General features: G+C 40.7%; 2 long non-coding RNA genes across 2 annotated transcripts in view; both read right to left on the bottom strand.

Annotated features, from left to right (window-relative positions):
* LOC143719415 (uncharacterized) overlaps positions 1–13,372 on the bottom strand; it is a 694,388-nt gene that overhangs the window by 382,222 nt on the left and 298,794 nt on the right. The gene's annotated exons all lie outside the window — the stretch shown is intronic.
* Positions 9,699–10,288, bottom strand: LOC143719426 (uncharacterized). The gene is made up of 3 exons (XR_013196517.1): positions 10,176–10,288; positions 9,975–10,079; positions 9,699–9,864 (listed from the first exon to the last, which is right to left on the bottom strand). It is a non-coding gene; the product is annotated as an uncharacterized LOC143719426 (long non-coding RNA).

The following is a 13,372-nucleotide window of genomic DNA, read 5'->3' as shown; positions in this document are numbered from 1 at the left end:
CGAGCAGAAACAGCGGTTGGATTCTGACAGAAAATTTAAACTGTTTGCCACGTAAGGTGGGTGTAGCGCTCATTTCCTTTATACGCTTTTTAACAAGCGTGTACCTAAAGATTTATGTCTGCAACCTGAAGATGTCCGTAGTTTAGTGGTTATCACGTTCGCCTCACACGCGAAAGGTCCCCAGTTCGAAACTGGGCGGAAACTGGTGGTGGTTTCTGCAAAAATTTCGTATGCGATTTTCTGTTGAGCAGGTCAGTACACTTCATTGACCTCTGTTCTGTTGTTTGCGGAATTTACAGACTGTCACACTGCTTGCAGGGCAGATTATGGGAAGGAGCCATCTTCTAAAAAGGACATGCATCTCATCAATAGGTTTCTGTAGTGTGGTGGTCATCACATTCGCCTAACACGCGAAAGTTCCTCGGTTCGAAACCGAGCAGAAACAGCGGTTGGATTTTGACAGAAAATTTTAATTGTTTGCCACGCTAGGTGGGTGTAGCGCTCATTTCCTTTTGAGACAGGTGAAGGCCATCGTACCAAGGAGCTGTAGGCAGACTGCCATGCCGAATGACCTCTGTTCTGTTGTTTGTGGATTTTACAGACTGTCACACTGCTTGCAGGGCAGATTATGGGAAGGAGCCATCTTCTAAAAAGCACATGCATCTCATCAATAGGTTTCTGTAGTGTAGTGGTCATCAGTTCGAAACTGGGCGGAAACTGTGGGTGGTTTTTGCAAAAATTTCGTATGCGTTTTTTTTTTGAGCAGGTCAGTACACTTGCAGGGATGTTTGTGGTTTAATCTCTTTAGAAAAGGACAAAAAATAAAACAAATGGCCATTGAGGTTTCCTGTACAGTAATAAAAAATGTTTGGTCTGCCAAAAAAATTAGCAGATTTTTGCCATGTTAAAAACACTGTCTTCATTCTTCAGCACCTCTGGGCCCTAGAGATGCAAAGAAAAGAAATGAACAACGCAGAGATTAGGTTATGCTGTAGAAAGTGTGTCAGCTATGACATTATTTTTTCCTCGGATGTGTTGAATCTCAAGATGGAAAGGTTGTAAGATGAGACTCCATCGCATAAGTCGCTGATTTCGATTTCTCATTCGATTCGAGAAAACCAACGGATTATGATCCGTATAGATGATAATCGGTGCAGCGATTGACCCTAGGTATACCTCAAAATGTTGCACGGCCAACACTAGGGCGAGTAGAGTATACCTTTTGATGTCGATTAAACTTTTTTGAAAAGTAACTTACAGGATGTAGAACCTTGTTCGAACCCTCCTGTAAGAGAACAGCGCCCGCACCACAAGCACTTGCATCGATTGCAAGGCTAAAAGATTTCTCAAAATCCGGGGCTGTTAAAACAGGGGCACACCCCAGCAATGCTTTACAATTTTCAAAAGCCTGTTGACAGAGCTCAGACCACCGAAAAGTCAACTTTGGACTCAATAAATCGGTAAGAGGTGAGACTACACTGGCAAAATTTTCGCAGAAGCTCCGGTAATATCCCACCATACCGAGAAACCGTCGCAATTCACGACGAGTGGTGGGTACGGGAAAGTCACAAATGGCTTCGACCTTGGTCTCAGTAGGCTTTACACAACTGTTTCCCACGACTTTACCTAAATAGGTAACGGTTGCCTGGACGAATTCCGATTTAGCGAGGTTTATGGTAAGATTACCCTTTGCTAAACGAGAAAACAATTCTTTAATCTAGTTAAGATGTTCAGACCAGGAGGAATTATACAACACTACGTCGTCAAGATATGCCTCACATCCTGACATTCCATAAAGTATACGATTTACGAGACGCTGGAACGTCGCGGGTGCATTTCGCACTCCGAAAGGCATAACCGTATACTGCAGGAAAACATCAGGTGTGACGAAGTCGGATAATTCCTTCGCTCTACTAGTCAAAGGCACCTGCGAATATCCCTTTAAGAGATCGAACTTACTAACATATCGGGCAGAGCCAACATTATCGACGCAGTCATCAACTCGAGGCAAAGGGAAGCAATCCGGCTTAGTAACAGAATTAAGTTTTCGATAATCTGTGCAGAATCGATATGAGCCATCAGATTTATTTACTAGAACACAAGGGGAACTCTATGAACTGAAACTTCGATTCAGCCAGATCATGAGCAAGTAGATAGTTCACCTCTTGTTTCAGCAAATCTCTTTTAAAAGGATTGACTCCATATGCGTTTTGTTTAATCGGACACGAGGCTCCTACGTCGATATCATGTTCTATGATAGAAGTACGACCAGGAACATCACGGAAAAGAGAGGGAAATGACATCACCAACTCAGTGACATCACTCCTCTCCTCCTCTGTCAGATAAGAAAGATGGGAGGAAAGATTAATAAGAATCTCAGAGTTTATAGTCGTCCGTCGACTTTTTCTCGAGAAAGAAAACTCTCATCCTCATCAGCATTCTCCAAAGAATCCTTACTCGGGCTACGAAAGGAAGATGACAATTCGGGAAAAGAATCACAAGAGTTTACCACATTAACAGTAATGGAACGAACAGGAGCTATGTACAATTTCAACAGATTACTGTGACATACTTGTACTTTCTTTCTCTGATCAGGAGTATTCAACAGATAGTTATTATCGAAAAGATCTGAGATCTGACTCACAATCTGAGTTTTAGGTTCTAGAGAAACATCTTCATGCAGCAGCACTTTCCGACAAAGCAGACCATCATCAAGAAAGTACGAAGAAGACTGAGGATCAGAACATTTCTTAGACCCTACTTCAGCAGATTATGGGAAGGAGCCATCTTCTAAAAAGCACATGCATCTCATCAATAGGTTTCTGTATTGTTCAACGGTTCGAATCCCAGCTGAGATGAAAATTAAGCTGTTATTTATACTTTTTGACACATTCACTAATTCATATATTTAATGGATTATGAATCAGTAATCACTTTACTTTGATTTCTAATATGAAACTTGTTTCTGAAGGATACTTATTTTAATGATAAATGAATTGGTGCAATGTGGTATATAACCTACTGTGCTTGTCCAAAATAAAAGTACTTATTTTACTGATAAATTAATTGGTGCAATCTGATATATAACTTATTGTGCTTGTCCAAAATAACAGTCAAGGATTTTCTGGATATTTTCAGTTAAATTATGTTTTAATAAAAAACAAACATTAAAAATAATAAAAGTATAGCTTTATAAAATATACAATCATAAAATAATACCTTTTTCATTTTAAAAGACTCATTCTACCAAAACACTATGCACAGTACATGTTAATTACACAATAATGTGAACCAAGGCAATTGGATTGAATGAACAAATGTTAACAAATGTTAAAAAATGGGAATATCTCAACATGACCAAAATAAATAATCAATCTATGAAATCAAGTGACAGTTTAAAAACACCTAATGAACAAAGATCTATGGAAGAACAAAAAAGAAACAGGCTGAAACAGGCTACACAGTACTTTTTCAGTTAAACAAAGATTATACAGTTATAAATATGATTGTGCCAAAAGTAACAAACTAATAAAAAGTAAGAACATGCTTAAGTAATATTATATGCAAAAAAATTCTTACAGGTGAGATGCAAAGTATTTACAATTACAAAATATTAAAAGTAGTGCTTTCCATCATCTAAATAATGATAGAGTTTTGAAAATGTTTTGAACGAATTGTAAAATCATTTTAAATGATAAATTATGCATATATAACAGTAAAAGTTAAGCAGACTTATTTACATTTTACAACCATTCAGGTACCAACATGGCATTCTAAAGTAAAAAAACAAAAACCAAAAACCAGAAAGACAAATAAGGCAAGAACAAACCACAGTGGTTTACACATGTAACAGATATCCATAACAAACAAGATACAGAGTTATATATTTTTTATGATACAATATTTACAATATAAACATTCAAAACCAGGAAACATGAGGGCAGTCACTTTCCCTTTCCTGCTACCCATCTCTTCTTTTCTGCCTCATAAAAGTAAGACTGACAGAACTCTCCCCAAGTCATCTCGTGAGTCATCCCCTCTGTCCGATATAGGGAAAACACTTTGGCAGGACAATATACATATTTCCCTGCCACACCAGGGAACCCAGTATGTATGTGTGGACTCTCTGGGCCTTGTTTGAGGGGCTTGTGGCAGAACCTACAGAGGCGACCAGGGGGATGCTGCTCCATTGCCTTTCTCTTTCCCCGCTCCTCCATTACCTGTCTTGCCTCTGCAGAGCGCTGCTTTGCGGCCTGTAGCTCTCGATTAAAAAAAGGTGTTTCAGCAAAGTCAGTAAACGGCATTCGAGGATTGGTGAGGCCTTCTGCTGCATACATCTTGTATACCTCTGTAGAGCAGTAAAAGTACTTCACCCTCCCAGACTGAAAAAAGAAATGAATGGAGGAGCCATCACCAAGGTAACGTGACTTTGGCTGGCCACAAGCAAGACAGTTCCGTGTCCTCTTTGTAACAGGCTGCTTTTGCTGCTGTTGCTGTTGCTGCTTCTCCACAATATCTTTCACCATCTGTTCAATCTCACCCTTAGTTAGCGGGGACTCCTGGGGCTTATTTCTGGGTGGGTTCACTGGGGCAGATGGGAGGGTTACCACTGGAACACTTACAGTTTCACTACCTTTTGTGAGGTGATGCCACAGCTGCTGGGTCTCCAGGAGTTTCTCTGGACTGGTGTTCAGGGATGAACTTGTGTTTGTCATCTTGGCCAGGTGTTTCACATAACGTGAGATATGCTGTTTCGTGGTGGGGTGTAAGAGGCTATTGGGATCCCTGGAGGCAGCCTGCACAAGGGCAGCATACTCCACCTGGGTGAGAAGGTCTTTCTGCCCATGGTACTTTGCCAGAAGGCCATCAATGGAATCCCTCATGGGCTGTGTCAACCGAAAATGGTCCAGGACAAAAAGAATACCCCCTGCCTTGATGGAACCTGTGCGAGCAGCTCGTGGAGAGGGAGCAAAGGGCAGTGGTGGTGTCATCTCATCTAAAAGAGAGGAAAAGGGACAGAATAAGTAAATCATTTTCACTTTTATCTCTAAAATATATGTAGTATTCATATAAATAAGGAAAAATTAAGGGATATAGATGTGAGCTGAATCACCTTTTACACTGGTGGGCTGTGCAGGCTGGATCATTGTTTGTGAGGCAGGAGAAGCCACAACAAAGATGTCATCCTGGAGCATAAGGTAATTAATTTGGGTTACAATCAGTAATTACATATTAGATATTAGATTTTGTATTATAGTGACTGGGGATATTTGTAAGTACAACAGTCAAGTTTAGCTGAGCAAAGTGTCCCCCCCTCACCTCCTCATTTGTGTCATCAGGTGGGAGTATCTCACTGAGAGCAGACGGCTGTGAGGACTGATGCTCTCCCTCCTCTGCAACAGGTACCTTCTGGGACTTGTGCTTGTCCCAGTCCAGGGGGACAGGACGACAACCAGGCTCCACATACTGCAGTCCAAACCTTTCTCCGGTGTCTGTCTGTGAGATAAGTAAGGCAGGGTACTTGGCCTGGCCTGTCACCACGTCTGAGAGCTTGTTCAGTTCCATGATCAGCACAGGATCAAAAACTGCAGGCAGCTTCACTCCAGGCTGCTTCAGGTCCACAAGGCGCTTGATATTCCAGCGAGCCACTCCAATCATGCACTGCGCCTGGAAAAGTTCTGTGGATACCTGAGTGTCTGTGACCCATCTCGCCTGATGGAAATGGAATCCCTCCTGCTGAGATGTGCCTCTCACAGGGATCCACACGGGTACAGCTGCCGCCTCCCCCTTCACATGGTTCAGCATGTTCCAGCATACCTATAGAGGATCCCCTCTTCAATCTCTGGGTCACTCAGGCAGCCTCCGAGGAAGTGGTATCGCTGAATCCTCCATACCTTCAACATCGATGGTTTGAACAGTGGCCCACCATCAGGATCGCTTTCTAAAAAGAATCTTTGGAGAACGCTCTCCACTCTCTCCAGCAGCTCTTTGGGGTGTGGGACCCTAGTGCGACAGTGCTCCCTGATGTGCTTCTTTGTTGGATTTGCAGGCACTATCCAACAGAAGACATAAGCCTGCTTCAGTCTCTGTAGGTCCATCTGGTCCACGACACTAAAAGCTGCTGACAGAAACTTGCAGAAAGCACTGTGCAGTGGATGGTGCTCTGAAATACACTCTCTGGAGAACCGCCGCATTCAGTGGAACAAGTCCAGCTTGATGTTGATGTCGCTATTATATTCTTTGCGGGAGGCACAGGTGTCGATGAGATGCCCAGAGGTTGCCGCAGTCACTATAGCGTCAGTGGTCTTCCAAGAATCCCAGAGGAGGTGCTCCTGGGGATCAGGGTTCGGGATCCTGAAGGCAGCACAGCAATCTCTGTTCCACACACAAAGAGAAGTATATTTAAAATATTAAACATTCAAATAAATAGGATACATGTATTTGCTATACTATATTTTGTTTACAAATATAATATAGGTGGGAAGGAAAATGTGATGGCTGGTTCTTACCGGTCAAGCCACTGATAGTTGGCTTTTGGCAGTTCTGCAAAAATGTAACGACAGGACAGCCCAGCATTTATTGGCTGCAGGGATTTATCACTTTCAGACTGCAGCATCACCCAGGACAAGATTATCCAGTTTTCATTCATCACAGCGTATGACGACATAGTACCTGATGCAAGCACAACCTTCCGGGCCATCTTGCGGGTATGGTCAGCCCTTAATATTTGTCCAAATGTGGCTTTAAGGAGCAAATTGATTGTGCTCTCCTGCCTATGGTACTCCTGAATGAGGCAGTCAACCAAGTAGTGGGGTGAGACTGTTACTCCAAACCAGCCGACCACATCACCATACTCACCAAATGGAGCAGGAGTATTTGTTGCTCTTAGTGCCCCTGTGATGGTCTGCTGACCATAAAGTCCACTGTCTCCATCCAGCACATTCTTAACCCTCTGGGGTCGAATGTGTTTTTGGGGTCCTGGAGGTGTTCTGACATGCTCTAACATTTGTGCTTTTTTCAGTTATTTATAAACATGTTAATGGCAAAGGTGTAAATTCACTCTATATAGCACAAACAGGGCTACCATAATATGTTAGCAAGATGTATGTCCATGTTTGTATTTTAGAGAGAATATTGTTTATGCATGGTTATTGAAAAAACTAAAACTTAAAGTCTCTGAAATAAGGCCACAAAACACATACTAAATATGTGTCCACAAGACTTTTGACTAATGGATGTTCTCGCCTAGGATTTTTGCTTCGAAATGATCTGAAAATCATCCTTCCAAATCATTCACATAAAACAATACATTGATTTAAATTTAGTAAAACACTTTTTGTTTGGAAAGGCAATATGCGAAATGGGCGTGACTCATGTATAATGGTCTGATTCACACCTGTGAAGACAAAAGACCTGCTTAATGAGCCTGCATAATGAGCTTTTCACAGGTGTGTCACTGAGCCACAAGAAAGAATACAAGGACACAAGAAAAGAAATGTGTATATATACTACAAAATTGGTTCACAGTTGGAAACATCTATAAAAAAATAGTATTTTTCCACATGTATTTTTGCTTGCAAATTGTATAATATCCAAGGTGAACATTTCTAGTAATTGTGTAGTTAATTCTTATATTGTATTTTCAGAAAGTTTTGGATATGTATCCTCTCCCCAAATTTGTTACTAATAAAACACAATACAAATAATTTGAAGAAAAGGCTTATTGACCTTTTAAGATTTTGTTTACATCTACCTTGTAAATATATTATTTGCTATTTTATTAAAAAGGTTACAATTACAGCAACAATTAAAATAACAATATTTCAAGTGTAATATTTATTTGTAAAAACTAAAGTATACATTTTATCATACATATTTCAAATTTAAGGATTCATTAGTTTGAATAAAGCCTACATTAGAACAAACACTATAATAGCATCCTAGTTGATGACTTTATTTTTGACAAAACAAACATAGCCTAATATATTTAACATTTGAGCAGAAATTGGTGAACAAAAGCTTATTCAATGTGGCAGTAGTCTATAGTTTACAGTAAACAGTTAATAATCTATCCAAAAACTAGTCAACGAAATGTTGTCTTTCATATTTCGTCTGTAACATAGGCATATCGTTTGTTGTTTTTATGATAACCTATATTAGGGCATATAAATATTAATTTGCAGTTTAATACGTTGCTAATACAAAGACATTTTAAAGTTATTTCAACATATTTCAGTCGATTTTCACTCATCTCAGTATAGCAATAGGGTTTGGTAATAACTGTTCAGTTCATTCATTCACACACGCGATTCATATTTAAACAGTCTTTTTGCGGTTTACATACACTATGATATCGCGATTAGAACAATAATAATAAAAAAAAACTTACTTATCAGATGGATCCGTTGCTCCTCGAAATGAAAAAAAACAGCACATGTTCTGAGGTAAATATCCCAGGATTATTCCTCACACAGCCTCGCAAGAAGAATTAGTAGGCTACATTAATCTGATGATTACATTTGTTGTGTTATCACGTTTATGAGGGGCGTTGACACTTTGCATGTGCTGCTTCAGATCATTTGCGTTTGAATGCCGCGCGCTCTCCGTGGGCGTGTCAGATTAGCAGAATAATGAGCTGAGAGAACGATAATGAGATTGGCTGACACCTCTCTCTTTTTTAATAGATTACATAAACAGAGAATATTTATTTTAGTTTTGAATTAGATATTTTAAAAGTACAAACTTAAATGATTATAAAGATATATTGCTCGTGCTTGTGTGAATAGTATTCGCTGAGCTTTGTTTAAGTTTAGAGACGTGCACCAGAAAATTTTTTTACGGAGACAGAGAGGCAGAAAGCACACCCTGTTTATTTTCTTAATTTTACAAAAGCACACGGTTTTGATGTTAACGTGAGTATACACAAAAAAAGAAGACCCTCTATAGTTTATAATCATGTATTGATTTTATTTATATGACCAAAAATGACGGAGTATTTTAAGTCTATGTTGCTGCTATGTGGAAAAAAAACAGCAAAACGCGCCGGCGCGTTTCTCGACCCCAGAGAGTTAACAGTGGACAGGTAAGCCAGATGTGCACGCTCATACCTGAGGTTGAGAGCTTCGTTCACCTGATTGGCCATATTATTGGGAGACTTTGCTGTGCGCCGCAACTCATCCATCATAGTCTTACATATGGCCTTCTTGTGCATCAGAAAAGCTGTAAAAATGTTGCAGAATCGACTTGGCAACATGTCCATCCATTGAGGTTTGTCTGCAAACCAGTACTTTTTACAGACTTTACAGCTGAGCCGAGAGGCCAGCATGTAGTACTGGCTGCTTGTACCAATAATGACATGGGGTCGTCCAACTCCTGATGAGACAACGTGAGGATTCGGACAGCCATACAGACATGGCAGAGTGTAGGTGTTGCGGACTATTTCCATAATGGAGTGCTCTGGTTTCCAAATGAAGAATGGATGAAGTTGAAAGTATTTCGGTGATGGCAGCTTATAGACAGCATCAATAAGCTCAGGCTAAGGTGGGTAACGCCACAAGAAGATCATGTTCATTGGATGTCTCACCGGTGTAGAGCCTGGCCACAGTCCCAAGTCTTCCATTTCTGTTTTCATCCAGATTCTCTGCTGGTGAGAGCAGTTCCATTGGCTTACATCCTGCTCATAGCCTGGCAGTGGTGGAAGTGCTGGCTTCTCCTCCATCTGAGCTGGGGGGTGCCCAGCAGAGGCTGCAGGGAGTGCTGTGGGTGGAGTAGAGGCTGCAAGGAGTCCCGACTGGACAGCAGTTGCAGGGGGGCCTGAGGGAGGAGTAGAGGCTATAGATTCTGCAGAGGTCACTGGGAGGAGGGCTGCAGGATGACATGGTTGACATTAGTCATAGATGAGCATTACATTTGTTAAATATGTTAAATCTGTTTTAAATTTTATTAAGTAAAATTATGTTACATTAAGTCCTTACATTGACAGAGCATGGTTTCCTGAACTGGTCTCATAGGCGATGTGGTCTTGCTTGTCGATAACCCCAATTCAAGCAACTCTGGAGGTACTGGCAAAGGAACCCTCACTGGAGTGAAGGGAATTGGTGAAAAACAATAACACTGATCAGAAACAGGCACATTGTTACAGTAGAGTCGGCATGTGTATACGTCGATATACTAACCTGGATGTGGAGATGCAGTAGCACTATATTCATCAGGCCGGTCTGGTTTTAAGAGTGTTGCTGGTGGTTTACGCCTCCCTAACACAGAAAAATGTAATGTCATTCTAATTCCCTGTAGTATTGTCCCTTAGTAAATGTGTTATTAAATAGTGATGTAAATGCATACAAAACCATAGAACACATGTCAAGACTCTTTATAATATTAGAGGTGTGGTATGTTAATGCATTGCCATTACATGAGTACTACATTACATGAGTAATCTACAGTTTCATGAAACAAAACGGATGCGTCATTCTAGTCCAAACTACAGTTTTTTTCAGTCGCTAACAAGCGTTTGTCCAACCAGTTGTCACATTTTTAAAACTCTAAACACAATAAAGCTATACCTCCCAACAAAATTATGGATTGTTTTTGTAGTATTTACTAATGTTAACACACACCATCCCACAATAGCAAAAACAATATTCTAAACCTTAGATACAGTACAAAAACCTCTGCTTCTGCAATGATATCAGTTCAAAAACAATATATCTCAGCTGATAATAAACAAACAATTGAATAATTGACACAGCTGATTTATGTTGCGTAAATTGGGCCAACCATAGCTGATTCCAATCTGGCTTAGACTCAGTGGCAGGGGTTATTTTTTTCTATTACATTGACACTTATACAGTAAAAGAGGACTTTGAGGAGTGATATTTTTGGAAACAGAAAAAGACAAACACTGTAATGTCTGGACGAGGAAGAGTAAGAGCAAGGGCCCCAGGGAGAAGAGCAGGCCCAGTGAGAGATGCAGTGAGAGGTGCAGGAGCAGTGAGAGATGCAGTCCCAGTGAGAGATGCAGTGAGAGATGCAGTGAGAGGTGCAGGAGCAGTGAGAGATGCAGGCCCAGTGAGAGATGCAGTGAGAGATGCAGTGAGAGGTGCAGGAGCCGTGAGAGATGCAAGCCCAGTGAGAGGTGCAGTGAGAGATGCAGGCCCAGTGAGAGGTGCTGTGAGAGGGTGCAGTGAGGGGTGCAGTGAGAGATGCAGTGAGAGGTGCAGTAAGAGATGCAGTGAGAGGTGCAGTGAGAGATGCAGGCCCAGTGAGAGGTGCAGTGAGAGATGCAGTGAGAGATGCAGTGAGAGGTGCAGTGAGAGGTGCAGTGAGAGATGCAGGCCCAGTGAGAGGTGCTGTGAGAGGGTGCAGTGAGGGGTGCAGTGAGAGATGCAGTGAGAGGTGCAGTGAGAGATGCAGTGAGTGGTGCAGTGAGAGATGCAGGCCCAGTGAGAGATGCAGTGAGAGATGCAGTGAGAGATGCAGTGAGAGGTGCAGTGAGAGATGCAGTGAGGGATGCAGGCCCAGTGAGGGGTGCAGTGAGAGATGCAGTGAGAGGTGCAGTGAGAGATGCAGTGAGAGAAGCAGTGAGAGATGCAGTGAGATGTGCAGTGAGATGTGCAGTGAGATGTGCAGTGAGAGGTGCAGTGAGATGTGCAGTGAGAGGTGCAGTGAGAGATGAGAGGTACAGTGAGAGGTGCAGTGAGAGATGAGAGGTGCAGTGAGAGGAGCAGGGCCAGGGAGAAGAGCAGGCCCAGGGAGACGGCAAGGTAGAGGTGTAAAAATGCGTGGTGGTGGCATTCCAAGGGCTGCAAGAGCAGTAGTCAGTGATGAAATTCGTGCCACTATCATTGACCATATAATAAACCACGGTCTTTCACTAAGAGTGGCTGGTAAACAGTAAAGGAAAAAAAACTGATTAGCTTTATATTGGAATGCTTTTGAATGTGAACATTACTGTACATGTGGACATACAGTTCCTAACCAAGAAATGTAGTGTAAAAACGGTGGATTGCATGTTTTGCATGCAAATACCTGTAAAACTGAAACACAAAAGTCTATGAAGTTTTTGTAATGTCAACAATAGCCAGTATTTTGAAACCTGGTGTACTTTGATTGACTGCATGTACCTTGTGAAGTGAAAACAAGTGTTATTCTTTGACAGAATAATTTCATTCTGAGTCAGATTTCCAGTGTTTTGGTAAAGTTAGTGTGTGCAGAAAAAGAGGTGTTCTATTTTGAAATGAAGAGTTAGTATATATTTAACTAAATGTGTTTTTGAGAAGAAAATTATCCATTTGGCCAAATGTGTTTTGTAGGTGTGAGTCTGTGTTAAGAGTTTAGAAAAAGTACCTTTTTTTGAAAGGTGCCTGTTGAATTACAATAGTACTCACATTCTAGCAATGCCTTCCCACTCATTTTTCTATTCTAACTATGCTTACTTCAATCTATATAAGTAGCAGAGGGTGGTAATAAATTTAAAAAAAAAATAACAAGAAATGTACAGTAAGAAAGCTGTTCATTTAGTTATATGAAATATTGAAACAACAGATATTTTCTCATTTAACAAAAATGTAATTATATTTTTTGCCACTGTGCTGTTACAGCTTATTTTGTCATTTACTTGAAATTGTTTTGCCCTATTTTAGTTTACCAAGCCAAGATTTGGTGGGTCCCACATTGCTGCTGCAAAGCCAAATCTGAGTGTGTCTAGGAGACCATCTCAGGTTGTTGACCAACCCAGCGCAGCAGTGTCCAGTGCCCCTACACCAAGCACCACTGTCTCTGTAAGTACTGGCATAATCCACATTGCATTCCATGAATACACATTCCACTCCTGTGCACTTTCCTGTGCACACATATCTTGTATTCCAGGAAATCTTACCATAATGAAGTAATAACAGTACTATATACTCTTTGAATTAAATATATTTTATATACAGTACTGATAAAAAGTTGGTGTGATCAGTAAATTGAGACTTTTTTTCAGCAATGACACATTAATAAATACATTTGAAAATACATTAAAATAAGCAGCAATATTATTTCCCAGTATAACTGTTTTTGACTGTATTTTAATCTTCTTTCAAAAACCTAAAATACACTTACTGACCACAGACTTTTGAACAGCATTGTGTTCATCCAGGATGAGTTACAATTATTGGACAGGTATGTTTGACTGTTTCTCTTGTTATATATACAAAATCTATTATATTTCACTGCATGATTTTACAGACACAAGATCCTGGAGTTCCAGCCTCTGTCCCCAGAACCACTGTAGATGTGACCAGTCCTGAGTCTTCCGGTATATGTCTCGGTAAGCAATTTCAAATTCTATTGGTCTAAAATAATTGATTTTGCATATTAACTGTCACAACTC

Source organism: Siphateles boraxobius, unplaced genomic scaffold (assembly GCF_051911475.1).
Source record: "Siphateles boraxobius isolate OS27281-9 unplaced genomic scaffold, OSU_SipBor_1 63, whole genome shotgun sequence".
NCBI classification, from domain to species: Eukaryota; Metazoa; Chordata; class Actinopteri; order Cypriniformes; family Leuciscidae; genus Siphateles; species Siphateles boraxobius.
The sequence above is the reverse complement of the archived record's forward strand: the minus strand, read 5'-3'. Positions and strand labels throughout refer to the sequence as shown.